This window comes from Notolepis coatsorum, assembly GCF_963971535.1.
Source record: "Notolepis coatsorum genome assembly, chromosome: 2".
Classification (NCBI taxonomy): Eukaryota; Metazoa; Chordata; class Actinopteri; order Aulopiformes; family Paralepididae; genus Notolepis; species Notolepis coatsorum.
Window position 1 is genome coordinate 226,321,772 of NC_140166.1, and position 20,934 is coordinate 226,342,705.

Here is a 20,934-nt window from a genome sequence, read left to right on the forward strand (position 1 = left end):
TCTGGTTGGATTATATTGCTTCACAGGCTGCCGACATGTCATTTGCATAAATTAGGAAGAGTAGCGGTCCTAGTATGCTTCCTTGTGGAAACCACACAGCTCACTGTGAGGGGGGGGGGGGGTAGAGTACCGTTTACCTCCTGTTGTGTCTTCCATTTGTTAATAATGGCAGGTTCCAAGTACATCCTGGCGTGTCTCCGAAACGCGCTGTACTTCATCGTCTTGACGCGGAATGCATTGAGAACCTAATATTTTTTAAGACAAGAAAATAATAAATTAATAACGCTAAACACAAACAAAATGGAAACATAATGGATACATGACTTATGCAATCAATACCTTCTCCATTTGGTTGAAAGATGCCCCTGTGAAGTAGACAGCAGCAGAAAGTTGTAGGTTCCCTGCAGGTGGGGTTCCAATCAATGGCTGACTCGCCCACTTTCTGCTAAACTGGCAATGGGGGCACCGTTGATTGACAGCCAAGAAGGTTCCTCGCGTTGTTTCTGGACATCACATGCAGCACTGCACACCGGACACTTTTGGAATAACTGGAGGAGACAGTCTTCGTATACGATGTATTTAGGTACATTGTATATGGGTGGTGAGGCTTGCCTGCTCAAGGGATATGAGCGTAAGAATAAAGAAAAAAGAAACACAATGACGTAAATAAATGACGTCATCTACATCAGAACTGGCACATTACTATTAGAACAGCATTACTATTTACTGGCTAAGAACTTACGCTAGAATCGAGGACTCGGTCGTCGCTGAGTCAGGGGTGTAGGTGGAGTCATGAGGCTCTTGGTCCTCAAAGGGGGAGCTGAAGAACACATCATCATCATCCAAATCCAGCCGTGGTCGTTTACCGGATCGAAAGGTCTTCACTGGTGTTGAGGTGGAGGGAGCAGGTTCATTGAACCAGCAGCCTGGGGTTCCAACTCCAACCTCTACAGACGCCACTTTTGCCTGAACAGCTATTTAGAAAACATACAGTAGTTTAGTCAAAGAAGGCAGACTTTCGTTCAATGTGTACAGATTGCTAGGCATTCACAAGTCTTATGGCCTGTTCAGTTTGTCTGTGGATGATATTACAGTAGATAGATTGATATCTAACCAGACAGAAGAGGAGAGAAGAGCAAACATAGAAAAGGAGGTACACAGCGACTTTTATTTCCAAAACGGCACGGAGCATAAGCACCTGGCCGTGGGGACAGCGACCGTTCACGCAACATTAACGGCCAATCCTGAAAGAAAGAACAGACCCCCGAATGGCAGAATGGACCGAAAGACCTTTTTGTCCCTTATCCTGCTACTCTCGGGAGACATTCATCTAAACCCAGGCCCGGTCTTGACCAGAACTCAGGCGAGAAGACTTGGTCTGGCAGCGCAAGAAGCGAGGGACGTTACCATCGCGACCAACGTCAACAACTCAACCTGTGGCTACATCCACTGCGCGGACGGCAACTCTTCCCAAATGACGCCGCAGCAGACGAGCACACGTGAGGCAGAGACGAGAGGAGGTGAACCGAGGGTCGAAACCATGACAACCATCCCGACGCGGGATTTAAACATCTCAACGCCCGATAGCCGGCTAGCCAGCGGAGCTAACGGCGAAAACATCCAGGAACAAAGTCCTTTGTTGTACCAGCACGGCGCGGGTCCCGACCCCCCCCTCCCCCCTTCCCACCCACGACAACAAAGCCCCCCCAACCGGCAACCCCACGGACAAATCGCCTGATAAATTAGCCAACCTAGCCAGGCTGGCTATGTTTACCAGCCCAGGAGAACAAAGGGTTGCCGCCAGAAAAGACAGGACAAAGGATCCCCCCTCACCACACACCAGCACACAGACCTCACGGAGACAACAACAAAGCCCCCCCCCCTCCCTCCCCCACAGCAGCACCAGAAAACAATTACCTGGAACTTGAAGACATCAATAACACAGCTAATAAAAACGGACTACACATCTTTCACCTTAATGTGAACAGCATTAAGCATAAGCTGGACGAAATAAGAAACCTGTTTATGAGCGGTAAGGTAGACTTAATATGCTTTACTGAAACTAAACTTGATCCATCTGTAACAGACCCTGAAATAGAAATAGAGAACTATACTATAGTCCGTAATGACAGAAACCAGTATGGAGGTGGTGTTTGTATGTACATACATAAGGACACCAAATTCATTACCCGTACTGACCTTCATCATGAGACAATTGAAACCGTATGGGTGGAAATTTTATTTGAAAGGGCAAAATCTGTTCTAGTCGGCACAATATACAGACCGCCAGATCAAACTGGCTTTTATGATACTCTGGATGTGTGCTTAGCTGGAGCTGAGGATGCGGAAAAAATTCTTATTGGGGATTGGAACACGGATATGCAACAAAAAGATGCACCCGTCTTCAAATCCTTCAATAGGTTTTGTGATCTGCACGGCCTCAGCCAACTAATCACCCAACCCACAAGGATATGTGAATCAACTCAGACTACCATTGACCTCATACTGACCTCTGACAAGTCCAAGATCTCCAATAAAGGGGTTATAGCATGCGGGTTAAGTGATCATTATATGATATTCTGTACCCGCAAAAAGCTAAAACTAAAGGCTGGCTGTCACAAAACAGTCACATCTAGAGACCTCAAAACCTACTCTAGCGAGGCCTTTAACCTTGAACTGGAGAGTCTGGACTGGTCAGATGAACTCAATGGTACACTGGTTGAAGAAACTTGGCTTGGCTTCAAAACCAAATTTTCATCAATACTAAACAACATGGCCCCCCTAAGAACCAACAGGGTAAAAAATCGCGCTGAGCCATGGATGCACACTGAAATACTGACCGCTATGAAAGCCAGAGACAAAAAATGCTCTGAGTTTCGTAAAAGTCAGTCAAAGCTTACCAAAAGCACGAGCAGTGAACTCCAAGACCACGTGACTGAACTCAAACTAGAAAGAAACAGACTAAGAAATGACGTAAACTCCATGATCAAAACTGCATTTCATCAATGACAAAACCGAGGAAAACAAAAATAAACCACGTGAACTTTGGAAATTACTCAACAATCAACTAGGCTGCAGTAAAAAACTCAAAACCAGGTTCTCAAACATAAACATAAAGACGGACAACACGCTCATCACAGACAAGCTGGATGTAGCCAATTACTTAAACACTTTCTTCACAAACATAGCCACAACACTGGTAAACAAACTACCCTCCCACTCAGGGCAGTATGGGGTAGAACACATAGTAGCATACTACAAGAACCTAGGCGTCCACAAAGACGACTTCAAACTGGAAATAGTAACTACAGATGAGGTACTCAAAAAACTGAGCGCCCTCCAACCAAACAAGGCCACTGGCCATGACAACATCCCCTCCAAATTCCTCAGAGACTCAGCAGCAGCCATCACCCCAGTCATCACACACATAATAAACCTCTCCATAAAACAGGGACACGTCCCCAAGGACTTCAAAATTGCGAGAGTAACACCCCTGCACAAAAAGGGCAGCAAATTAGACCCGGGTAACTACCGCCCTGTTTCTATCCTTACATCCATCTCGAAAGTCATGGAAAAAATAGTATACGAACAGATCGAAAAGTATCTCGCGGAAAAAAATCTAATCTACGAATTCCAATCTGGCTTCAGAACATCCCACTCCACTGACACATGCCTTCTCTACTTGAACGACCACATCAAACAAGAGGTGGACGCGGGCAAATACTGCGGCATGGTCATGCTGGACCTACAAAAGGCCTTCGACACTGTCAATCACACCATTCTGATTGACAAGCTAAAAGCAATTGGTTTTGATAGTTTATCAGTGAGCTGGATACAATCCTACCTGGAGGGGAGGGAACAGATGGTGGAAGTAAACGGTACACTATCCCCCCCCCTCACAGTGAGCTGTGGTGTTCCACAAGGAAGCATACTAGGACCGCTACTATTCCTAATTTATGCAAATGACATGTCGTCAGCTTGTGACTGCAACTTGTTCCTGTTTGCGGACGACTCAGCCCTGCTGGTCTCTGACAAGAACAAGTTACTGGTTGAAAAAGCCCTCAGCTCGGAACTAGGCAAAATCTGCATATGGCTCGCCGACAACAAACTATCATTACACATGGGCAAAACAGAGTCCATTCTCTTCGGTTCAAATAACAAACTCAGCAAGACCGACGGCTTCTCGGTTACAGTGGGTGACAATATTATCACAAGGAAAGATGAAATTACCTACCTGGGTTCCATCCTAGAGGCTAATCTTTCCTGTGACAAAATGGCATCCAATGTAATAAAAAAAGTCAACCAACGAACGCGATTCTTGTACCGGATCTCCTCTCTGGTAAACAAGAATACCCTGAAGACTCTAGCAGGAGCACTCATTCAAGGGTACTACGACTATGCTTGCACCTCAAGGTACGAAAGCACCTCAAAGGCACTAAAAAACAAATTACAAACATCTCAAAACAAGCTAGTCAGACTACTACTTGACCTGACTCCTAGAACCCACCTCACCCCTGCCCACTTTGACAACCTAGGATGGCTTAGAGTAGACGACAGAGTACAGCAACTTGCAATGGGCCTGGTCTACAAGATACACTACGCGACCAAGGTACCCATGTACATGTCAAAATACTTCCCAAAGGTCAGTGATTACCACGATCACAACACCAGAGGGAGCTCCACAAATCATGTAAAACCCAGATTCGGCTCAAACAAGGGACTAAACACGTTTCGCAATTATGCCACATCAATGTGGAACGCCCTGCCTAAAGCTGTAAAGGAATGTGAATCACTACCCACCTTCAAAAACACTCTCAAAAAACACCTACGTGACACTGCAATGCGAAACTGGCCCCTACAAATGTCCTAACCGAGTTGTACAGTAAATGACCAAGTAAGGCTTTGTCAATATTCCAATGTACAGTGTAAAATGTGTGTGTGTCCCCTTCCCAACCCCCCCAACCTCCAATGTACAGCCCTCACCCAACCCACCCAACCCCACCCCACCCAACCAACCTCCTCCAATGTACAGTTTCTATGCCAAATGTATATACACTCCTTTTCTGGACACTTTTGTATCACAAACAGTACTGTATTTGCAAATCTGATATGTCATAAATGTATAGATGTAGCAGTACTGTCTATCTGTATGTCATGTATGTCATATATGTTATGATGAATTGAAAATGGGGGACCCTGATGGAAACAAGACGAAAGTCTTTCTCTGGTCTGCATCCCCTTAACAATTGTATGTATTGAGCTGTACTGTACTGTACCCATTCTGCAATCTGTTAATAAACTTTTCAATCAATCAATCAATCAATCTAAAGGCTATTATAGCTACCAAAACTACATGTGTGCATTACATGTGCAATAGCTACAGAATTGATATTCTAAGCAACACATCACAGCACTAACTGGAATACATAATTTGCTAATTGATCAGAAATGTTACAAACCTTGACTTTTGACATGCGTCTGTAAAGTTCTTATAGAGAGCTGAGTGCCAATAGATATTCTATTTGGGGGGTCGGTCTGGCAACAGATGTCCCGGGAGCGTGTTGCGTCCCGCGTAGCTGGGCGCTGCAAAGGCCTGCTTACATTTACATTGCCCTAAGGATAAAAACAATTACATATATAATACAATACAATGCATAATCTGTCTGTAACATATTTTGATTCACTACTTGGAATAAAACCATTGAAGGTAGGGTAAGAATAGTGCAGGTAAAGTTTAGATATTGAATATAGTCAGGCCCGACTGGATTATCTGATCATTTATTTCACAATTAGGATGGAATACCTTACACTCCGTCTACCACACACACAGCGTGTACTAACGTTAGATTTCCTTGGCGCAATAAACAGCTGAGATAAACCTAGCTATTCCCCCCCAAACACACACAAGGAACACAATCATTCATTCGCAATACACACAACTAGGTCTACATATATATAATGAAGCACAGAGCTAAAATAACGTTAGCTAAGCTAGCAACAATTATTTAGTTAGCTGACTAATTACATTTGTACTTACGGATTCGTTCGGGTCCCGAATACACGGTACAGCACCCTTCTTTAGTGTAATCCTGGAACTCATCCCAGCATCATAAAGTCCTTTGTTATCAATGTCATCCTCGCAAAAATGTGCGGTACAGACGCGACTACGATGAGTTGGAAAACCATTCGGCGGGTCGCCGAAAATAAACTTTGTCCATTGATGACGGGTCACGCTATCGTCAGGGAATAAATGCAAGGTCACATTCGTTGCACGGCAGCTAGGAACAGCACAACGTAGCCCCGATCTGTTCATAACGATAATCCAATGCTAAGTAACTCACTTCAATTCAATTTGCTTGCGGTTGCGTCCTGCAATAGATACTGTTCAACTGTGTTTACCTGCGCTGGCTCGTGGCTGCCTGGCAGATAGAGGGGGGCGGGTGTTATTATGCAAATTCACCATGTGACGTCCCATATAGGCAAATTTTCAGATGACTCACTTGAGGGAGGGACATTATTGTGAGGGGAGAATTGGAAGAATGCGCCAAATCGAGAATTAGAGACATAGATTATATTACTATAAGTCCACATAGCTATAAAATAACCCGAAACACTGGAAAAGGTCATTTATAAGATAGTTCCCCTTTAAGACCATTGCTGCAATTCTGCCTGGACAGCTCAAAATATTAATAAAGACCGTTCGTTAACCACTGTCTGTTTGGCGCGTTGCTGTATCATTATCATAACCATGCTGGAATATGGATTGGCTACCGGGTATAATATGATGTGTGTAGAGGCATATGATACAATCTATTTTGTTGTCGGTATTAGGCAGCCTATATGAATTACATATAATAGCAGCCAACCCATAGCCTACATTATGCAACAGTAACTTGCGCATATATAATAGCACATGACACAGCCCTGCGAACCCTGCACAATAAACAAACTTGATCATTAATCTAGCTGTTGTATCTTTACGCTTATGAAAACATTAAATAATATGTATAGGCTATAGGCCGTCGCTTTGCATTCATTCTCAAATGGCATTTAATGGCTATCCGACTCCTCGCCATATCCTCGCGGACGGACCAGTATACATTATATCATATCATATTCATATCATAGTTTACTCTATCAGCCCACCCAGCATGTAATACGTTCTTTGTTAGAACTCAACTCATTATTATTTTGCGCATAGATTGCAGAAATACGGGAACGTTTTGATTTAGGCTTTGACATTGTAAAACTAAATAAGTGAAATTCTGTCATGATATCACCCACACGATAATGCTCTGTGTCCAGAGCATGTATGCTTTTCATTCATTTAAGACACATTTATTGCAAGGGTTTTGTAATACACATACACCCTCTGTTCTCATTGCAATGCATTTTTTATTCTTTCTTATACAGTAGAAAGGGGAAAGAACACTATATCGTGGGTGTTCATATGACTTGTATTCTGCTTACAGCTTCGAAATTCCACTTGTTTCATTTAACGTAAAGCCTTTTAAATATAATCAAAACGTTCCCGTGTTTCTGCGGTCTGTGCGCAAAATAATAACGAGTTGAGTTACGCGGAGCGCAGTCAGTCAGTACACCCCGTATATTCCGATAACGCTATAAACCATGCTGCATTCATTCGGAGAGAAAGACCTATTATTCCAAATACTATTTATAGGGTTTTGACCATAATTACACTACTGTTGCTATTTTACAATGAACTATAATGAATTACGGTTCATACAGAACATGCCAGTGTTGAAACTAATGCACAGAAGCTTATTTCCGTGTTGTAATAATATATTCTACCAACGGGAGCCAGCTACGCATGCTCCGAGCTGTGCGTAGATATACGCACAAAGTCAAGCACAATTTCAAATTGATAAGTCCCACACTTTGCTTAGAAATGATCGTACGCAGGGGTTACGCACATATCTGTGCGTACACAACATTGATAAATGAGGGCCCTGAACTCTGCCGGTGTCTGTGAGGTTAAAATACCTGACCAGTGGACCATCCTAAAAACAAAACTATACCAAGAGGGAAATGTGGTAAACCTGTCCTGGTCTGAAGTGAATAGGCTCCACAAAGACCTATGCCCTGATGTGCTCCATCTGATGGACCTGGTCCTGTCCATCCCAGCATCCACAGCTCTGCCTGTGAACGAGGCTTCAGTGCCATGAAGCAGGTGAAGACTTGCACACTGCACACGTTACCATTAAGCTCTCTGTGAGTGCCAAGAAAATATGCGTTCACTCACTGCCATTTCCCCCCTGTTTTTGTTGTTGTTTGTATTTAGGTTAAGTCTGAGTGGAGGTCCAAGCTGACCCCTGCCTCCCTATCAGATCTCCTCACAGTGCAGCTGACCTCGGAAGACATCAAGGCGTTCGACCCCAACCCCGCTATTGACCTGTGGTGCACAGATGGAGTGCGTATCAGAAGGCCAGGCTCCATGGCGGACCGTGTTGAGGAACTGTCTGAGGAAGAGGACTATGAACTAAATTAGGGCTGGCCGCCAGAACAATTAGAATATTCGTTCCGTTCCGTTGGTATTCTATTACTATTATTATTCCATACAAGGCTGGATGCATTACAGACTCCGCTAACATCCCTTGTAGGTGGCAAGTATGGATTTGTTTATCTTGTCTGAAGTTGTTTTAATATGTTCTTTTGCTTCCATATTGTAAATAAATTCGCAATAAATTATTTGCATTTAAAACTATTAACGCTGACTCATTCCTTCAGTCCACTCAAAATTATGCTAATATTCCTTATGTTGTTTATGATATTAATTGAAAATAGCATATGAGAGTATTATATAGTAATAATAACACATGGCGATATACTAAAAAGCTATTTATAATTTTTGGCTGGTAAAAAATCTGCCTGGCTGGTAGTTTTTTAAATCTACCAGCCAAATGGCTGGTAAGTCAAAAAGTTAAGTTTGTTCCCTGCATGTGGCGTTTCTGAACCCTCTGCTTGACTCCTTCTCTTATGGTCACTGCATCCTTCATTCAAGGGGCCTGTCTTGAAATGTCGTCCCTGGAATAATACTCATTTACTTTCTGTTTGGTTTCATTTGGGGTTTCTGTGTTTTTTGGGATGGGATTCTTGTCACGACACTCTGCAAAACAATAACAAATACACATGTAGGCTGAGCAGACACGAGGGGGAGATGGCTGACAGCAGCCGATTAGCAGTAGGCTAACGTGGACACTGCTCTGCCTAGACCAACAATGTGTGAAAAAGTTGTGTCTGGAAATATGTTGGATTTTAATCAAACAAGGAGTCATAAAATACTTCTGATTTAAATCAAACAAAGGGGTCATAATCGGACTTAACAACACACATTTTTGATAGTGTTTTTTGTCTATTTCAGACGTGTAACATCCATAACGCAAAAATGTAACATCCATAACGGCACTTTTTTGTGATTCATTCCTTGAGAGGAAATGCCAGGTTTTCCTGAATGTGCTTTTTGGGTACCTCAAACCCTTCCCTACAAAGTGATAGTAAACATGTTATTCTTTGAAAAAGATATTCACAGAGCTTTCATCATGTGTTCAGTGAGTCCGAAAAGCTTGTCAATTTCCGTAACATCCATAACGCTGTGTATTTTGTCACCTATCTCAAAATCCAAAAGGTCAAAACATTTCTTACTGCAGGCTCATCTTTATCTCAATAAATGTAACTAAAATGTGTAAATTATACTTCAAACAAAGGGGTCATAATCGGACTTAACACACATTTGCAATGTAACATCCGTCACTTGCAATGTAACATCCATAACGGTAACATCCATAACACTTGTAAAGAATACAAAAAATAAGACCAGATGACTAATTGTTGCTAATATGTCATCTTTATAAAAGTTAGCTTTGCTTAGGAAGTTTGGTTGACATTGCATTCCAGATGCATGTTTTATGACAACTTTTCCTGGAAAACGTTATGGATGTTACATTCGCTGTCCCATAAAGGGGCATTATAACAGCATGCTTCACCTGCCAATGGAAAGACAAAGTACATAATTGATTCACATATTGATACAACAGCCCTTCTATTTTGTACTTCAAAATATAGAGACCTTGATGATACATTTGAAATTGGTTTGGTTATGATCATGTTATTTAATTTTTTTCATGGTGAGGTTGACATTTGCATGGAATTGCCCCAAAGTGAAAAGTGTTGGCTCTGCGCTAGAGGACGCTCGTCCCATCTCAGTTTATGGTTGTTTACACACACCTGCAACTGTCACCGAGCCTTTTAACGGTTTCATCTATATACCTTGTAATTGTATTTGGTTGTTTGTGTTTGAATTATTTATTTGCAATACCTCTGTGATGTATGTATCATGTCTCTCTATTTTATTTTATTAACACATTTGGTCTCCTTTCCCTGTTACTCTTCGAGAGGTCCTTTTGTCCTCTCACCAGGCCTTCATTGTAAATAAGAATTTGTTCTTAACCTACCTGGTTAAATAAAATAAAAATATCAGTTTATGGAATTTGTTACCGGCCTCAGATTTAGGGGAATCTGAGTCGGTACAAGTGATACACAGGCAAGAGTGCGCGGTGTATCTGTGAATGATGGAGAGATAAGATGTTATTTATTGATTGATTGAATTGAATTGATTGATTGAAAACTTTATTTAACAGATTGCAGAATGGGTACAATACAGTACAGCTCAATACACACAATTGTTAAGGGGATGCAGACCAGAGAAAGACTTTCATCTTGTTTACATCAGGGTCCCCCATTTTCAATTCATCATAACATATATGACATGCGAGACTAAATTAAGAGAGAGGAGAGGACGCAGGCGTTTGTTGTTCGCCGCTTCTCCGTCTGATTTGACATCTTATTTATATACAAAGCCAACTTTTTAGATTAATAAATTTGAGAACTTTTATATTGTTTATATATGTTTTAACGTTTTGTGATTTTTACTCGGATCTCTATACGGATACATTTTTGTTTACTGTTTTTTCGACGGCTGTTATCAACTACACAGGCCCATTGTCCTCCTGCTGTCGCTATCATTTGAATCCTATTCAACATCCACTGAGATATTTCTCCAAGTTCCACCTCCTTCCTCGATGCCATGGATCATCGCTCCGTGGATCCAGCCCAGGGCTAATTCAACAAATAGCTCCCGGCTAACAACAACAGCTAAGTCCCATGTACATGTCAAAATACTTCCCAAAGGTCAGTGAATACCACGATCACAACACCAGAGGGAGCTCCACAAATCATGTTAAACCCAGATTCGGCTCAAATAAGGGACTAAACACGTTTCGCAATTATGCCACATCAATGTGGAACGCCCTACCCAAAGCTGTAAAGGAATGTGGATCACTACCCACTTTCAAAACCTCTCTCAAGGGACACCTACGGGAGACTGCAATTCAACACTGGCCCCTGTAAATATCCTAACCCAACCCCCTCCAATGTACAGTCATTTACCTAGTATGGTTTTGTCAATAGTCCAATGTACAATTTTGTTTGTTTGTACAGTGTCTCCCCCCCCCCCCTCAATGTACAGTTTTGCTTGTATATACAGTGTGCCCCCCCCCCCCCCAACCACCTCCAATGTAGATTACCCAGTATGGTTGTCAATATCCCAGTGTACCCAACCCCCCCCACCCAACCTCCTCCAATGTACAGTTTCTACGTCAAATGTATATACTCCCTTTTCCTGACTCCTTCTGTATCACAAACAGTACTGTATTTGCAAATCTGGTATGTCATAAATGTATAGATGTAGCAGTACTGACTATCTGTATGTCATGTATGTCATATATGTCCAGATGAATTGAAAATGGGGGACCCTGATGTAAACAAGACGAAAGTATTTATCTGGTCTGCATCCCCTTAACAATTGTGTGTATTGAGCTGTACTGTATTGTACCCATTCTGCAATCTGTTAATAAAGTTTTCAATCAATCAATCAATCAGTCCAGGGTTGTTTGATATGACGATCGTCTGGCTGTAGATACATGGCTAAACGTGGTGGTAGTCTACACCAAGCTAAACGTCAGATTGTTTCAAAGTGTCTTACCTTGGAATTATTGCACGGTTTTCGACTGATCTGACGGCTGTCAGAGCTTCCTCCTGCTTCGCCCAAACTCCGTTGCTACCGAGCACCAGCTGACTGCCGTTAGCATTTAGCATTCGGCTAACTGTTTCGGCGCCGGTATGCTGAAATACGCCATCCCGCAACTCCTGAGTCTCAACAACTACAACTTCCCAACGCTCGCCACAACAATAAAACAATTTGGACTTCTTCGCCGGCCTCGTTACATCCACAGAAGCACACAGAGGAAGGTTGTTTACTCCCAGCATGAACATGCAGCTATTCCAGTTCTGCCGGTCGCCGTGTCGCAGATCTGACGCGTCATCGGAGCTCTGTGAAACCCCGCGAGACCTCTGCATGTTACCACGGGGAGTAACGCGAGATCACAACCCGCGAAGGGTTTCAGAAATCGTGGAGTGGATTCTAGCCTACTCCGGCCCTTACAGAGACTCACCTCATTACCAAAAGTCAAAATAGAACTTCTAAATACACAATCTCTCAATAATAAATCATCCTTCATACAAGACCACATTATCGACAAGGAGATAGACTTAGGGTGACCAGGTCCCAATAAACCAAATGTGGGACAAAGGGTATGTTTGTGAGGGACAATGTGGGACACCCCCCCCCCCCCCCCCCCAGCGCGCAGCCCCCCCCACCCTTTTGGTGGACTGTCCCTGTCGCCTCCTTCAAGGCTCATCCGCCACTGTCCTCATTAAAATGACCACAAGCCTAATATGTTTTGCCCTTATTCATTTTATTTTTATTTTCCTTTTGTCTCTAATGGGTGTCAAAATTATAATAATAATAAATAATACTAAAAATAAATTAAATACATTAAATGACCACCCAGACTTACAATCACTTATCAAACAGAGCAGTAACAGTAACACAAGTCTCAACTCACAAGTCCAGGGATTCAGGGAATGAGCAGGGGGGAGGAAGGATGAGGGGGGACTTGCAGTGATGATTGGAAAGCTCAACAGAGCAGGAACAGTAACAACAGTCTCAACTCACAAGTCCAGGGATTCAGGGAATGAGCAGGGGGAGGAAGGATGAGGGGGGACTTGCAGTGATGATTGGAAAGCTCAACAGAGCAGGAACAGTAACAACAGTCTCAACTCACAAGTCCAGGGATTCAGGGAATGAGCAGGGGGGAGGAAGGATGAGGGGGGACTTGCAGTGGTGGTTGGGAGCAGGAAAAGGACAGTTCAGCACTCTGGCGCCACCCACAGGATTCTCTCTTCACACCTTCACACCAGCATCTGAATAATAATAAGGAAATAAATTAAGCATAAGCAACATTATGAGAAGGTTCCAAATGGTTTTCCAGCATAGTAAAATCCAACACCATTCAAAATCAAATAAATCATACTTTATTGTAGACACAGGGGGTCCAAAATGACATACGTTTCTTACCATCAAGATTCTTTTTTACTTTGTACTTCTTGTTGGAGCGTGCAGCTTCCAGCAGAGCCTTCTCCTTCAGTGCATATGCATAGAACTCCTTGCAACTTAGTCTAAAGTTGCACTTCACTTGAATTTCTGCCTTTATGAGCTCCACCGAGCAGCGGTTCCTCTGGTCAGTCCAGCATGCAGTCATCAGTGAGAACACCCTCTCCACTGAGGCATTGGTGATGGGAATGCTGAAGAGGAAAGACGCAACTGCAGTCAGGTTTGGTGTGTCTGTGTGTTTGAGCAAGGTGGACCACTTCTCCACGACAGGAGCTCCTGACTCTACGATGGCCTGTTGGCGTGGCAGAACCACACAGTGCTCATCGTATAGTGCATCCATGTCCAGCTTCTTTCTTAACTGCAGGACCTCTACAGCTTCGCAGAGATGGGAGAAGGTGAATTGGCTCTTCAGCAGTGCCAAGCTGGCCACTTTCTTCTGGAAGTTGCTGTCAGTGAAGTCATATCGCTGCTCCAGGTAGTTGAGAGAGGCCTGGTAGAAGTTGGACATATCCTGTTTGATCACTGCTGCCTGTGTGTCTGGAAACTGTTGGAGGATCACATCTGTCTCCATCCCAAAGAAGCCATCCATCTGTCGTTGCTGAAGCTTTGTTTTCAAAGTGAACATCATGTCATAGAGCTCACAGACAGTCCCGTCATCTCTCTCCAGCAGCAGCACAATGTCATGGAAGATCTTCAGCGCGTTGCTCAGGAAAGACAGGTAAACCTAAAAGGAGTAAGGACAGTCAATGCTACTGTATACTGATACTGTTGGCATTATCATTATGTTTCCATTATCCCTATGTTTTTGTAGGGATAATCAAAGTACATGATGTTTCAAATATAAAGTACAATAAAAAAGGTTGAGTGCAATAAAATGTATTACCTGCAGCTCAAGGGGTTTCCCCTCACCATGCTGGTCGTCTTTGAACAGCCGCCATAGTGACATTGGGCACTGCTCCTCTCCCAAAGAGAGGAAGTAACTTTTGATAGCCACCCAGCTGTCATGGAGTCTCTTCACTGCGGGCCACAGGCTTAACCACCTTGTGGGCACATGTCTCCGCACAGACTGGAATTCTTCCTCCACAAACGCAAACACTGATTTCAATTCTGCAGTGCGTTTTGCAGATGATGAGAAGTGACTGTAGATTTTGTTCACCACACTCTCAATGTCAATGTTCATCTTATCTCCAGCATGTTTTGCACTGTTGTGGACGATGTGGGCCACACAGTTTGCCTTTAAGATGTCTCCGTTGTCCCCTTTCAGCTTCTGGAACACTGAGTTGGTTCTCCCATAGTTCACACTGGCATTGTCAGCAGTGTACGCTGAAATCATTTCAAGTTTCAGGCCATTGTCCTTTAACTTGGTTGTAATCTGGTGGTAGATTGCAGCAGATGACTCATCACTATCCTCATAGAAGTCCAGGATCTTTGTTTGTAAACCCAACTCTGGCGTCCAGTATCTTAAAGAGAGTGGGAATAGTTTTGTGGTGCCATGATTAGAGGCATCTGAAGCCACAGAGAAGAATGGCGTGTGGGCTGTGGAGAGAGAAAAGATGGATGATTAGGCTAAAGAGAGATTATCTACACACAAATTATTATACACAGCACTCAAATTGAGGGGGGATGGGATGGGATCCCCCCTGAGATAAAAACAGGTCAAAATTATCCCCCTTCTAAAACTGCCATCCCCCCTTTCCATCCCTTATATGTTTGTTAATGAATGTGGTATTACTGCTATTTCAATATTTGCTATGAAATGCATGTATTCAGTTCACTCTGACTGCAGGAAGTTGAGCATGTGATTATCAAAAATATGTGTGCAGTATATTATTAATATATTTTAGTGAAATATATGGCAATATCCTTTCCAACCATATCATAATATATGGAAATAGAATAATATACACACCAATATAATTACCATGTGTATATTTGTAAATATATTGTGGATATATCCTTTGATAATATATTGTTATTGTAATACATTTAATAATATATTGGCAATACTCCCACAGTACTATAGTCCTAATATATTTGCAATATATTTCATTTTCCCGAAGGGAATCTACACCCTCATACACACATGAATTTAACACACCTTTGGTTGTTTCCTCCCGTGGCTTAACCGCTGGCGTTTTGAGTTCTCTGAGACAACTCTCCACCGAAGCAGGGGCTAGCACGTCGGTTACGATGGCTGCTGCCTTGGTCCGACCACAGGCCATTGTCTTGGCTATGTCAGAGTCGGGGAAAATGGTAGGGGATAGCTTGGTACCACAGTCTGCTGATCTGTATGACTGGGCATGTTGGACAGTGTGGTAAACAGTTGTTACCTCTGCAGCAGTTATTTTGTCTGCTTGTCCAACGTCTTTTGGTCGGAGAAATGCGAACATGGATTTTGACGTCTCTTTTTGTGTAACCCGTTTCTTGTGGGACTCAGCTTGTCTATGTCGTTTTATATCAAATTCGCCCCCATGCCCAATAGAGAACGAACTATTGCAAAGTTCACAATAAACCCTCTCTGCATCCCCCTCGACATTTCTCACCCATGGGTATTCTGTTTTCCATTCGCTACGGTAACTACACCTCCTCTTTTTGTTTGGTGTGTCCTGCATTTTTTAAAGTACGAGTGTGTTCTAGGCAGCTGTCAGTGTCTTCTTCTTAATGGCGGGTCGCACGAGCTGTCAGTTGTGTCACTGTCTGTCACTCAGCTCTTTGCTATCGCGGAGATTTCAAATAGGCCCCGCTTGTGTGTATATTTTCCCCAACGGAGCTTCACTTCCGCGTTCGGGGTTCCATTGGCTGGGGGGGGGACGTTCGCGCAGATGACAACCAATAAGAGGGACATGGTCTCAATTTGCGTGACGCGTGAAAAGAGACAGTTTTGCTGTGCAATCACGCGCAATGCGTGATATCTGGTCACCCTAGATAGACTTCATGTGTCTCACTGAAACCTGGCACCAGCCAGAGGTTTACTTCACCCTAAACGAAGCCTGTCCTCCTGGTTACAGTTACCTGGAGAAAGCCCGCAGCACCGATCGTGGTGGAGGCTTAGCCGTTATTCATAGAAACCAACTGGAACTGCCCCCCCCTGCCCCTGCCTGTACTGTCCTCATTTGAATGCCTTGCTTTCAAATGTAAACCCCCTCTCCTCATGACAATACTACTGATTTACCGGCCACCTAAACCCAACTCTGTTTTCATCCCAGACTCGGATGCAGGACCTCCTCACCACACTCTGCACAACATCTGCCAATATCATAATACTTGGAGATATAAATATTCACGTCGACACGCCCTCTTGCCACCCTGCAGCTGAGTTTTCTGCTACTTCTGGACCGCCTCAACCTCACACAACACATTGATGTCCCCACACACACAAAGGGCCACACGCTCGACCTGGTCATCACAAACTCCGCCCCCATCAACAACCTGCTAGTCTACGATCTGGGGGTATCTGACCACAAGACCATCTCAATGGAGCTGTCTTTCCAGTCTCCACTCAACAAGCCCAAGCGCCAAATCCGTTTCAGGAACCTCAAAAATATCAACCCGGACACCATAACCCTGGACCTCCAGCTTCTCTCCTCTGTCAACTTCTCATCAGCAACTGAGTCAGTGGACTTCTACAATAAATCCCTGAACAGTCTTCTGGATCTCCATGCCCCTGTCAAATCCAAAACAGTCACCTTCGCACGCTCAGCCCCCTGGTACACCAGCGAGCTGCGGAGTATGAAGACTGCTGGGCGTGTCCTTGAGCGGCGACTCAAGGTCTCAGGACTCACTGTACACAAATTGGCCTACCGTGAACACCAGAAGGCCTACTCAAAATCCCCCAGTCTGGCACGGTCCCAGTACTACTCCTCCATCATAACCTCCCCAAATATAACCTCACTCTGACTCTTCTGAGGAACAGTGTAGCAACTTTGCCACCTTCTTCAGGACCAAAGTTGACACCATCCGCTCCCTCCTCTCTAGCCCCTCTGCCCCTCCAGTCCAAACAGTGGAACAACAGCCGGCGACTACTCAACCTCTCTGCTGCTTTTCAATCATCCAATGTCGCCCGTTCCATCTTCCGCGCGAATTCACTGCAGTGATCATGACTGCAGTGTACATTCCCCCCCAGGCGAACGTCGGCAGGGCGTTAGGGGAACTACACGAACATCTGAACACACACCAGATCAAGCATCCGGAAGCAGCCATGATAGTAGCCGGGGATTTCAATCAGGCGAATCTGAAGAAAGTCATGCCGTCTTTCTTCCAGCACATCGTCTGCTCCACAAGGGGAGGAAATACACTCGACCACTGTTACACCCCGTTCAGAGCCGGTTACAAGGCTGTACCGGCTCCACCATTAGCGGGAGCAACAAACACGTCGGATCATGCCGCCATCTTGCTGGTCCCAGCATATAAACAGAGATCACGTGACGCCACTGTATTGCACATCGTTGCGGGCAAGACCACCCGCATTTCATTGTATACTTGTATGCCGTGACAATTAAAACTCTTGACTTGACTTGACTATCACACAGCGAGAGGGTGAGGAAATCGACTCAAGTTCAACTATTCGTAAATTGCTTTGGATGAAAGCATCAGCTAAATGACTAAATGTAAATAAAACTGTTACAATGTGAAATAAAATCACAAGTAGAAGGAAGAGTCATTAAAAATATATTATATTAATATATATATAATATAATAATTTATATTATAAGATATATATTATTATATAGATAAAATAAGATATTCCTTTATTGATCCCTTTGGGGACATTTGGGGAGGAGGAGTGCACCGTTCATGGGGATACTGGGGGTGGACGGAGCAAGCCTCTATTCCATCTCCCTGTTCCAAAAATCTATTTAATATGGTACTCGAGTAGGGCACGTTTCAGAAATTAAACCGATAATAACAGATACTACACTGATTTAAATCAAACAAAGGGGTCATAATCGGACTTAACAACACACATTTTTGATAGTGTTTTTTGTCTATTTCAGACGTGTAACATCCATAACGCAAAAATGTAACATCCATAACGGCACTTTTTTGTGATTCATTCCTTGAGAGGAAATGCCAGGTTTTCCTGAATGTGCTTTTTGGGTACCTCAAACCCTTCCCTACAAAGTGATAGTAAACATGTTATTCTTTGAAAAAGATATTCACAGAGCTTTCATCATGTGTTCAGTGAGTCCGAAAAGCTTGTCAATTTCCGTAACATCCATAACGCTGTGTATTTTGTCACCTATCTCAAAATCCAAAAGGTCAAAACATTTCTTACTGCAGGCTCATCTTTATCTCAATAAATGTAACTAAAATGTGTAAATTATACTTCAAACAAAGGGGTCATAATCGGACTTAACACACATTTGCAATGTAACATCCGTCACTTGCAATGTAACATCCATAACGGTAACATCCATAACACTTGTAAAGAATACAAAAAATAAGACCAGATGACTAATTGTTGCTAATATGTCATCTTTATAAAAGTTAGCTTTGCTTAGGAAGTTTGGTTGACATTGCATTCCAGATGCATGTTTTATGACAACTTTTCCTGGAAAACGTTATGGATGTTACATTCGCTGTCCCATAAAGGGGCATTATAACAGCATGCTTCACCTGCCAATGGAAAGACAAAGTACATAATTGATTCACATATTGATACAACAGCCCTTCTATTTTGTACTTCAAAATATAGAGACCTTGATGATACATTTGAAATTGGTTTGGTTATGATCATGTTATTTAATTTTTTTCATGGTGAGGTTGACATTTGCATGGAATTGCCCCAAAGTGAAAAGTGTTGGCTCTGCGCTAGAGGACGCTCGTCCCATCTCAGTTTATGGTTGTTTACACACACCTGCAACTGTCACCGAGCCTTTTAACGGTTTCATCTATATACCTTGTAATTGTATTTGGTTGTTTGTGTTTGAATTATTTATTTGCAATACCTCTGTGATGTATGTATCATGTCTCTCTATTTTATTTTATTAACACATTTGGTCTCCTTTCCCTGTTACTCTTCGAGAGGTCCTTTTGTCCTCTCACCAGGCCTTCATTGTAAATAAGAATTTGTTCTTAACCTACCTGGTTAAATAAAATAAAAATATCAGTTTATGGAATTTGTTACCGGCCTCAGATTTAGGGGAATCTGAGTCGGTACAAGTGATACACAGGCAAGAGTGCGCGGTGTATCTGTGAATGATGGAGAGATAAGATGTTATTTATTGATTGATTGAATTGAATTGATTGATTGAAAACTTTATTTAACAGATTGCAGAATGGGTACAATACAGTACAGCTCAATACACACAATTGTTAAGGGGATACAGACCAGAGAAAGACTTTCATCTTGTTTACATCAGGGTCCCCCATTTTCAATTCATCATAACATATATGACATGCGAGACTAAATTAAGAGAGAGGAGAGGACGCAGGCGTTTGTTGTTCGCCGCTTCTCCGTCTGATTTGACATCTTATTTATATACAAAGCCAACTTTTTAGATTAATAAATTTGAGAACTTTTATATTGTTTATATATGTTTTAACGTTTTGTGATTTTTACTCGGATCTCTATACGGATACATTTTTGTTTACTGTTTTTTCGACGGCTGTTATCAACTACACAGGCCCATTGTCCTCCTGCTGTCGCTATCATTTGAATCCTATTCAACATCCACTGAGATATTTCTCCAAGTTCCACCTCCTTCCTCGATGCCATGGATCATCGCTCCGTGGATCCAGCCCAGGGCTAATTCAACAAATAGCTCCCGGCTAACAACAACAGCTAAGTCCCATGTACATGTCAAAATACTTCCCAAAGGTCAGTGAATACCACGATCACAACACCAGAGGGAGCTCCACAAATCATGTTAAACCCAGATTCGGCTCAAATAAGGGACTAAACACGTTTCGCAATTATGCCACATCAATGTGGAACGCCCTACCCAAAGCTGTAAAGGAATGTGGATCACTACCCACTTTCAAAACCTCTCTCAAGGGACACCTACGGGAGACTGCAATTCAACACTGGCCCCTGTAAATATCCTAACCCAACCCCCTCCAATGTACAGTCATTTACCTAGTATGGTTTTGTCAATAGTCCAATGTACAATTTTGTTTGTTTGTACAGTGTCTCCCCCCCCCCCCCCTCAATGTACAGTTTTGCTTGTATATACAGTGTGCCCCCCCCCCCCCCCCAACCACCTCCAATGTAGATTACCCAGTATGGTTGTCAATATCCCAGTGTACCCAACCCCCCCCACCCAACCTCCTCCAATGTACAGTTTCTACGTCAAATGTATATACTCCCTTTTCCTGACTCCTTCTGTATCACAAACAGTACTGTATTTGCAAATCTGGTATGTCATAAATGTATAGATGTAGCAGTACTGACTATCTGTATG

At 43.0% G+C, this 20,934-nt stretch overlaps 1 protein-coding gene across 1 annotated transcript in view; it reads right to left on the reverse strand.

Moving 5' to 3' along the window:
• LOC311248845 (uncharacterized protein) overlaps positions 1-20,934 on the reverse strand; it is a 170,341-nt gene that overhangs the window by 91,800 nt on the left and 57,607 nt on the right. The gene's annotated exons all lie outside the window — the stretch shown is intronic.